Source organism: Ixodes scapularis, unplaced genomic scaffold (genome assembly GCF_016920785.2).
Source record: "Ixodes scapularis isolate PalLabHiFi unplaced genomic scaffold, ASM1692078v2 PGA_scaffold13__105_contigs__length_92229423, whole genome shotgun sequence".
Classification (NCBI taxonomy): domain Eukaryota; kingdom Metazoa; phylum Arthropoda; class Arachnida; order Ixodida; family Ixodidae; genus Ixodes; species Ixodes scapularis.
This window is the reverse complement of record NW_024609839.1, coordinates 56,654,217-56,661,369: the sequence shown is the minus strand read 5'-3', so window position 1 is coordinate 56,661,369 and position 7,153 is coordinate 56,654,217. Positions and strand designations below refer to the sequence as shown.

The 7,153-nt window shown below is 45.0% G+C and overlaps 1 pseudogene; it reads left to right on the top strand.

Annotated features, from left to right (window-relative positions):
- Positions 1–397: 397 nt before the first annotated feature.
- On the top strand, positions 398–1,002 carry LOC120848858 (annotated as a pseudogene).
- The last annotated feature ends 6,151 nt before the right edge of the window (positions 1,003–7,153 follow it).

Sequence of the window (7,153 nt, the reverse complement as noted above, 5' to 3'; positions counted from 1 at the left end):
AATGTGATACATGTTTCCCCCTTCTCTTCTTTCCTTTTTATGCACTTTCTGTAGTGTGTATATTCTATACATTTATACATCGGTTTTATTTTTCCACATGTGGTGGCGGGCTGGCAGGCGCTCTGCGTAAGGGTTTTCACCTATCTGCCTAGCCCGGGCCGCAAACCACCACATGGGCCCCTTCCAGTTTGTGCAAATAAAATTATTATTATTATTATTATTATTATTATTATTGTTATTATTATTATTATTATTATTATTATTATTATTATTATTATTATTATTATTATTATGCTCTCAGCCTTTTTACGGCAAACAAAAGTTTCTCCGATGTAAAGAGTGCGAAAAACGCTGGCACAAGAAGTGTGTCATGCTTCCGGACAGCGAGGTTGGACGAATGATGACTGGGGTAAGCCCATTTATATGCAACGACTGCATCACCGTCGAGCCCACGCATAGTCCTAGCTCGGACGAAGCTAGGCCTGACGACGAGCAGGACTCACCCTGCCCGGACCGGCTCGGCGAGGTCGCCGCGACTTCGGTGGCTGTTCTCCGAGACCTGCTGGCCGACGCCTTGAACGGCATCTCTTTCCTGACGGACCAGATGACGGCTGTGAAAGAGGAGAATGCTCGCCTTCGCAGCGAGCTGACGAGGAGCTCTGAAATTCACTCGGTCATGTTGCGCAACATCCAGACGGAGCTACGAGAACTCCGGCATCGCCCGAGGTACGTCGGGGTACCCCCGCCTTCCGCTGCCGTGGCGGGCCGCCATGATCTGAATGCTTCCGTGCTGGGGGGAGGGGGAGCGGCCCCATTCCCCAAGGGGAAATCGACCTCGACGGTGTCTGAAGAACCTGTTTCCTTCAGCGAGGCGTGCGCCGTGACTCCTCGTTCGCCCCCCGAGCATCAACGTGACCAGAGCCGGTTAACCTTGAGCGGCAGAGCCTTCCGCGAGACGACGACGGAGTTGCTGACGGGCATTCCCTCCGTTGCCGCTTCGGCGACGCGGGCAGAGGGGGCCGGTGGCTCAGCTGCTCACAGCAATCGAGACGAGGGAGGAGATTAGCCCCGAGAAGTTCGCGTGGCGCCCCCTTACGGCAAACCGGGGTGACGTCACGGCGAGGAGAGAATTTTTCCCCGACTCGCCGCGGTCGCCCTGTCGAGGCTGTGAAGACGCTAGCTGTCGGCGCGCTCGTTTCTGTTTAATCTTTTTGGCGTAAGTTTTCGTAGGAAGTGTAAATTTTTATATGTGCCTTTAATGAGGTATGGCCTGTAGCTACAGGCGAAACTCCAACCAACATTTGAAGCATGGTTGACAGGGCAGGCAACGCATGAATCGCAGCTGGTATATGAAAATGAAGAAATATAGCCACAATTGGAGGAGCATCACTATAGATTTACATTTCGCACAATACATGCTGATGATGGTCTGAATAAATTAGCAGGTTATGATACTATTTTTTGTATCTCTGTTTTTAAACAAGATGTCCAAAACAGAAAAGCTGCATGTTGTTCGAGCAACATACTAAATACAGTCTGGGCCATGGGGAGAGAATCACAAGTACGACAGCCCAATTGCGGGGGCAAAGTAAATAAACAAGAAACATTTATAATATACATTGCTCGCATTTGACCTTGGTTGGATTCGGATAGTATTTCAATGGACTACATGGGTGGTATCTGTAAACTTGTTTATATCAACCCTTGAGTAATGTATAACAAACGTAAGCGAAGGTGTCTAGCTTGTTATTAGTCCCTTAAGCCCTAAAATTGAGATTTTACTTAAATCAAATTGTCCTGAAGCTAAAATATCAGAAGCTTTTCTCACGCAGACTGTCGCCCTTTACAAGTTCCACATTTTCTGCTACTAGTGCTGCACCTACCACTGGACAGCCGTTTGAATGCTTGCTTTTACGCCTGTTTTCCTCTGTTGTCAGAGAGTGCAGCTGTAGGGAGTGTGGAGGCTAAGGAAGCTTTTGGGGACCTGCAGCAGTGTCTCTTTTAATTGGAAATGACAATTCAGACTCAACGCTGTATTTTCCGAATACCAAAGGCTGGAATAAAGGACGTCAGGAAAAAGTATAACCATTCCAAATTACGTCACTATTGCTGTGCATATTTTTGGCAGTTCAATACATATCATACCGGCAACTAGGGGGCAATTCAGCCGTTTTTGCTGCTACCATACAAACTAATTTCCAGTAATTGTGCATCTTCTAAGCAATATGCCTGCATACGTGTATATACTATATAATTAACTCACGAAGAAGCTACATTTATGTAAAACAACCCTATTCCACGAGCACTTCAAAGATCATCAGATACAGGGCCTTTAAAACATCTGCGAACCAGCGCATACAGAGTGGCAGCGCAGAGTCGGGGTCGCGAGCTAATTTGCCGACCACCCAAAGGCCCATGATATAAATGCCACTTCAAATGCCTTGAAAGCGGGATGTAATATCGTCCTAAATCATGAACATGCAAGGAACAGAATTCTAGCGTCTGAAACACTTGCGCCACCGCTTCACCGACCCCTCGCAAGATTGCCATGTGTCTGGACGGACGAGGAGGTTCATCGGCGGAATTGCCTCCGCCGATAGCTTTCGGAATTTGTAACCCAATTGTAAAGGTAAAAGGGACAAGCAGGCTTATAAAATGCACGGAAGCACGTCAATATCGGCCTAACTCAACGCCTTGTATACCGGGTAAACAAAATCCAGCTCCTCGAAGAGCTTGTGGCACACAACGCCAAACCAGGAAACCTGTGCTGGGAGGCGAGCCGATGCGAGATCGCGGAGCGGAGTACTCCCCCTGACGTCACGGCACACCTCACCCAATCAGGGCGCGGCGACCGCAGCGACGCTTGTGCTCGCTCTCGGGGCTAATAGGGGAGAGACCGGTCCACTGGCCCGTGGCCGCTCAGCGGCTCAGCCTGGCTTACCGGAATACAGTGCGAGAAAGGTCCCTGGACTTCGTTCCCCCGGCTTCATTCCCCAGCGGCCATTCTTTAAGGGAAGTTCTAAGAATGGAGGAATTACCGCCGTATCGGTGTCTGTGCGACATTCCAGAGCTGTCTTCGTGACACGTCTGGACGCCAACTGTTCTTCGGCGGACGTCAGAGAACATCTCGGACAATTCCTTGGCCCAAAGGAGCTTCGATGCACAAAGCTGAAGACACGCTATGGTGGGTACTCTTCATTCCACGTCGCTGCTGTGGACGACGACATTGAGGCATTGTTTGACCCGAACATCTGGCCGGAGGGCTGCCTCTTCAGGGAATTTTAGGGTCGGCTGACGGGAAGCCGCGTGCATGATCAGAATGACCGTATAGAGTGATCCCCAACCATCTTGCCTGGAAATGACTAGCACGCACATTTACTATCAAAACGTTCGCGGCCTTCGTACTAAGGCCAGTGACTTCTTTTCTAATGCTGTATGTACTGACTTTTCTATATTTTGTATAACGGAAACCTGGTTATGCCCAGAAATACTGTCTGGGGAGTATTTTTCGTCGGATTTCCTTGTGCATCGCAGTGATCGTGATTTATCTCGCGGAAAGAAAACGGGAGGCGGTGTCTTGATGGCAATCGATAGGTCTTTGAGGTGCACCAAGCGCGCCGATTTAGAGACTTATTCGGAATCTGTGTGGGTAGAGCTGGAGTGTGATAATCGAGAACGCGTTCTGATAGGTACTTTTTATTTTCCTCCATACATTGAACCCGAGGAGTTTAATGATTGTCTCCTTGGAATTGAGGATATAGCAGACAAACTGGGTGAATGCAAACTATTAGTAATTGGCGATTTTAATGTACCAGGTGTGTGCTGGGAAACTCACAGTGCTGTTTCAAGTAACTATTACGGTGCAAAGAAGGCCGGTCATCTTGTTGACTTTGCCTCTTTCATGGCCCTGAATCAGTTCAGCAGGGTTAAAAATAGTAAAGGCGCTATGCTTGACCTTTGTTTCTCAAACATTGATAACGTTTCTGTAACTAAGAGTGAATTTCCTTTAGTACCGACAGACAAATATCACCCTGCACTTGAGGTGGCTATAACCTTGAATGTACCTGTCAGCCGTATACCGGCTGCTAGTCTCACTTACCTAGACAAACTGCATAACTTCGCTGCTGGTGACTATGTGGGATTATATAACCACTTTTCTACGTTCGACTGGTCCCCTATCCTGCAATCATCTGACGTCAATTATCAGGTTCTTCAATTCACCACGGCGGTGCAGGAGGGAATGGATCATTACATTCCTCTAAAGAAGCATACCAATTCAAAATTTCCCTCGTGGTTTTCTCCGTATTTAAAAAAGTTGCTGAAGAAAAAAAGCTTCTCTCATCGCAAATTTAAAAAGACTGGCAGTCTCAGGTGGGAGGCTGAGTTCCTTCATTATAGACGCCTATGCAAGCAACATCAGAGGATTGATCATAAGATATATGTGGAGTCAGTGGAGTCCGAATTGAGGAGAAACCCAAGAAAACTCTACCGACATGTTCGTTCTCGAGGAGGAAAATTGATACATCCTGATATTATACTTAATGAGGAGAATGTGACCACGTCCAGTGTATGCGATATATTCGCGCGTCATTTCAGTTCTGTATATAAACACAATAGGAGTGGGTACCAACAGCCGCCATCCCCTAGCGTGAACGAATCCATTTCCTCCCTGCCTGTGGATGAGGGAATGATTCAGGAATGCATAAAAAAACTGAGGCCTACCATGTCCACAGGTCACGATGGTATTCCAGCAACACTTGTAAAAGCATTTCACGAAATTTTTACGCCCATCCTTTATGATATTTTCAACAACTCCTTAAGAGCAGGAGTGTTCCCTGATTTATGGAGGAAGTCAGTCGTAGTCCCAGTCTACAAGTCTGGAAGTCGTACCACTGCATCAAACTACAGGCCAGTGTCTCTGCTGTGTACATTTTCGAAGCTTTTCGAAATGGTGGTCCACAAAACATTGTCCTTTCGTTTAAAAAAATGTATTAAGTTCCAACCAACACGGATTTGTAGCAGGACGCTCGACAACAACAAATTTGATTTCATTTATGTCCATTGCATCCAAAGTTGTGTGCCAAAGAGGCCAGCTCGACGTGGTCTACTTTGATCTGAGTAAGGCGTTTGATGTGGTTGACCATAACATTCTTTTATCAAAACTTTGTGGTATTGGTGTCTGTGGAAAGCTACACAACTGGTTTCAGAATTATTTGTCTAATAGAACATGTGTTGCTCGTGCGAACGGCGCGTATTCTTTTACGTACACGGCCACGTCTGGGGTACCTCAGGGATCAGTTCTGGGCCCGCTTCTTTTTTCTATTTTTGTGAACGATGTGTGTAAGCAGATTGTAAACTCGTCTTTTCTGCAATATGCTGATGATATTAAGATATTTAAGGAGATTAGAACTATCTCAGATTGCAAGTTTCTACAAGAGGACATAAACTCATTTAGCAAATGGTGTTCACTGAACGGTCTCCTACTAAACAGCTCGAAAACCAAGGTCATGTCCTATAGTCGCAAAACGCAAACGACGTGTTTCCCTTACAGTGTTCGCTCAGACGTATTGTGCCGTTCTAGTGAAGTGCGGGGCTTGGGAGTGCTTTTTGACTCCTCCTTGAGATTTGATAGCCATGTGGCTCGTATAAGTACCTGCGCCTTGCGCGCGCTCGGTATCGTTTGTCGAACGACTAGAGTATTTAAAAACCCCACAACGTTTGTAACCCTGTACCGCTCTTTGACAAGGTCTCAACTCGAATATGCATCTCCTGTATGGAATGGCAGTTGTAAAACTACCCTCCTAAGGCTGGAGCGAGTGCAAAACAAATTTTTATTTATTTATCGATATCGATATCTGCGAGATGAAACATCTCTATCAAAGGGTAACAATGTATTGGACGTCCTACAAATGAACAGCTTATATCACCGTCGAGAAAAAGCAGATCTGGTTTTCCTTTTCAAAGTCCTTCATGGTATGGCCGACTGTTCAGAACTGCTCTCACAGATATCTTTGCGAGTTCCTCGGACAGCGACCCGTTTGACAACGTCTTTTTACTCTCCTCGAACGTTAAATATCTTGGACCCGATATTTCGTATGTGTCGGGCATATAATGGCATTGGAAGTGATCTTGATATTTTTTGTGTGACTGAATTTGTCAGATCATTAGATTCTTGTATGGGTCTCTCTGAACCTGTCGGTGATTGTGATGTTATTATATATTATTTTAAGAAGGTATATTCGTTGTTGTGGTAGTCTTCCTACTCTGCGTTCGGACCCTGTGTTCCGTTCTTTCCTTGTTGTGTATATGGTATCTTTGTGTCAGCATGCGTTATATGTATCATATCTTTTACTCAATGTTTTGAGTTTTTTATGTTTTTTCCTACTTTTTTGTAGTGTGTAAGTTTCGGTATGCCAGCACCAAGACCGCATGGTCGTTCCTGGACACCTAATAAAAATTATTCTTGATTCTTGATTCTTGATTATTATTATTATCATTGTCATTATTACTATAACAATGCTATTTTCGGCTCACAAGTAGTTTGTGCCAAAACAGAATAATTTATTTATTTATTTATTTATTTCAAAATACTGCCAATCCCCGAAGGGATTATTGCAGGCATTGGTACATAAAAAAATATACATACATGTGAGGCATTTAACAACGAATGAGCAACACTTCTCGTCATTCAAAACATCCAATAATTACGAAAAAAATTCTTCGACTGCATTGATAAATGATTCAACAGTGCCGTGACTGGACACGTGTGGATCAAGGCTATTCCAGATTCTAATGGCAGAGGGAAAAAATGAGTGTTTAAAAGTGTTATTATGAAACGAATAGTCAACAAGTGTATGGCTGTGCTTTTGTCTAGTCGGTCTTGTGTTAGACAATTGAATGTACTTGAATGAGTCAATTTTAAAGGCGCCTTGTAAAAGAAGGTAGAGAAATTGCAGACGATTTAATGTTGCGCGGTCAGAAATGGTCTGTAAACCTGCTCTTCTCAGAAGCTCTGTGGGGGAGTCAAAACGACCATACTTGTGATAAACAAAACTAATTGCCTTTCTCTGAAGGCATTCAAGCGTGTTTATGTTTATATTCGTGTGAGGGAACCAAGCAATATTTGCGTATTCAAGCACTTTACGTATAAGGG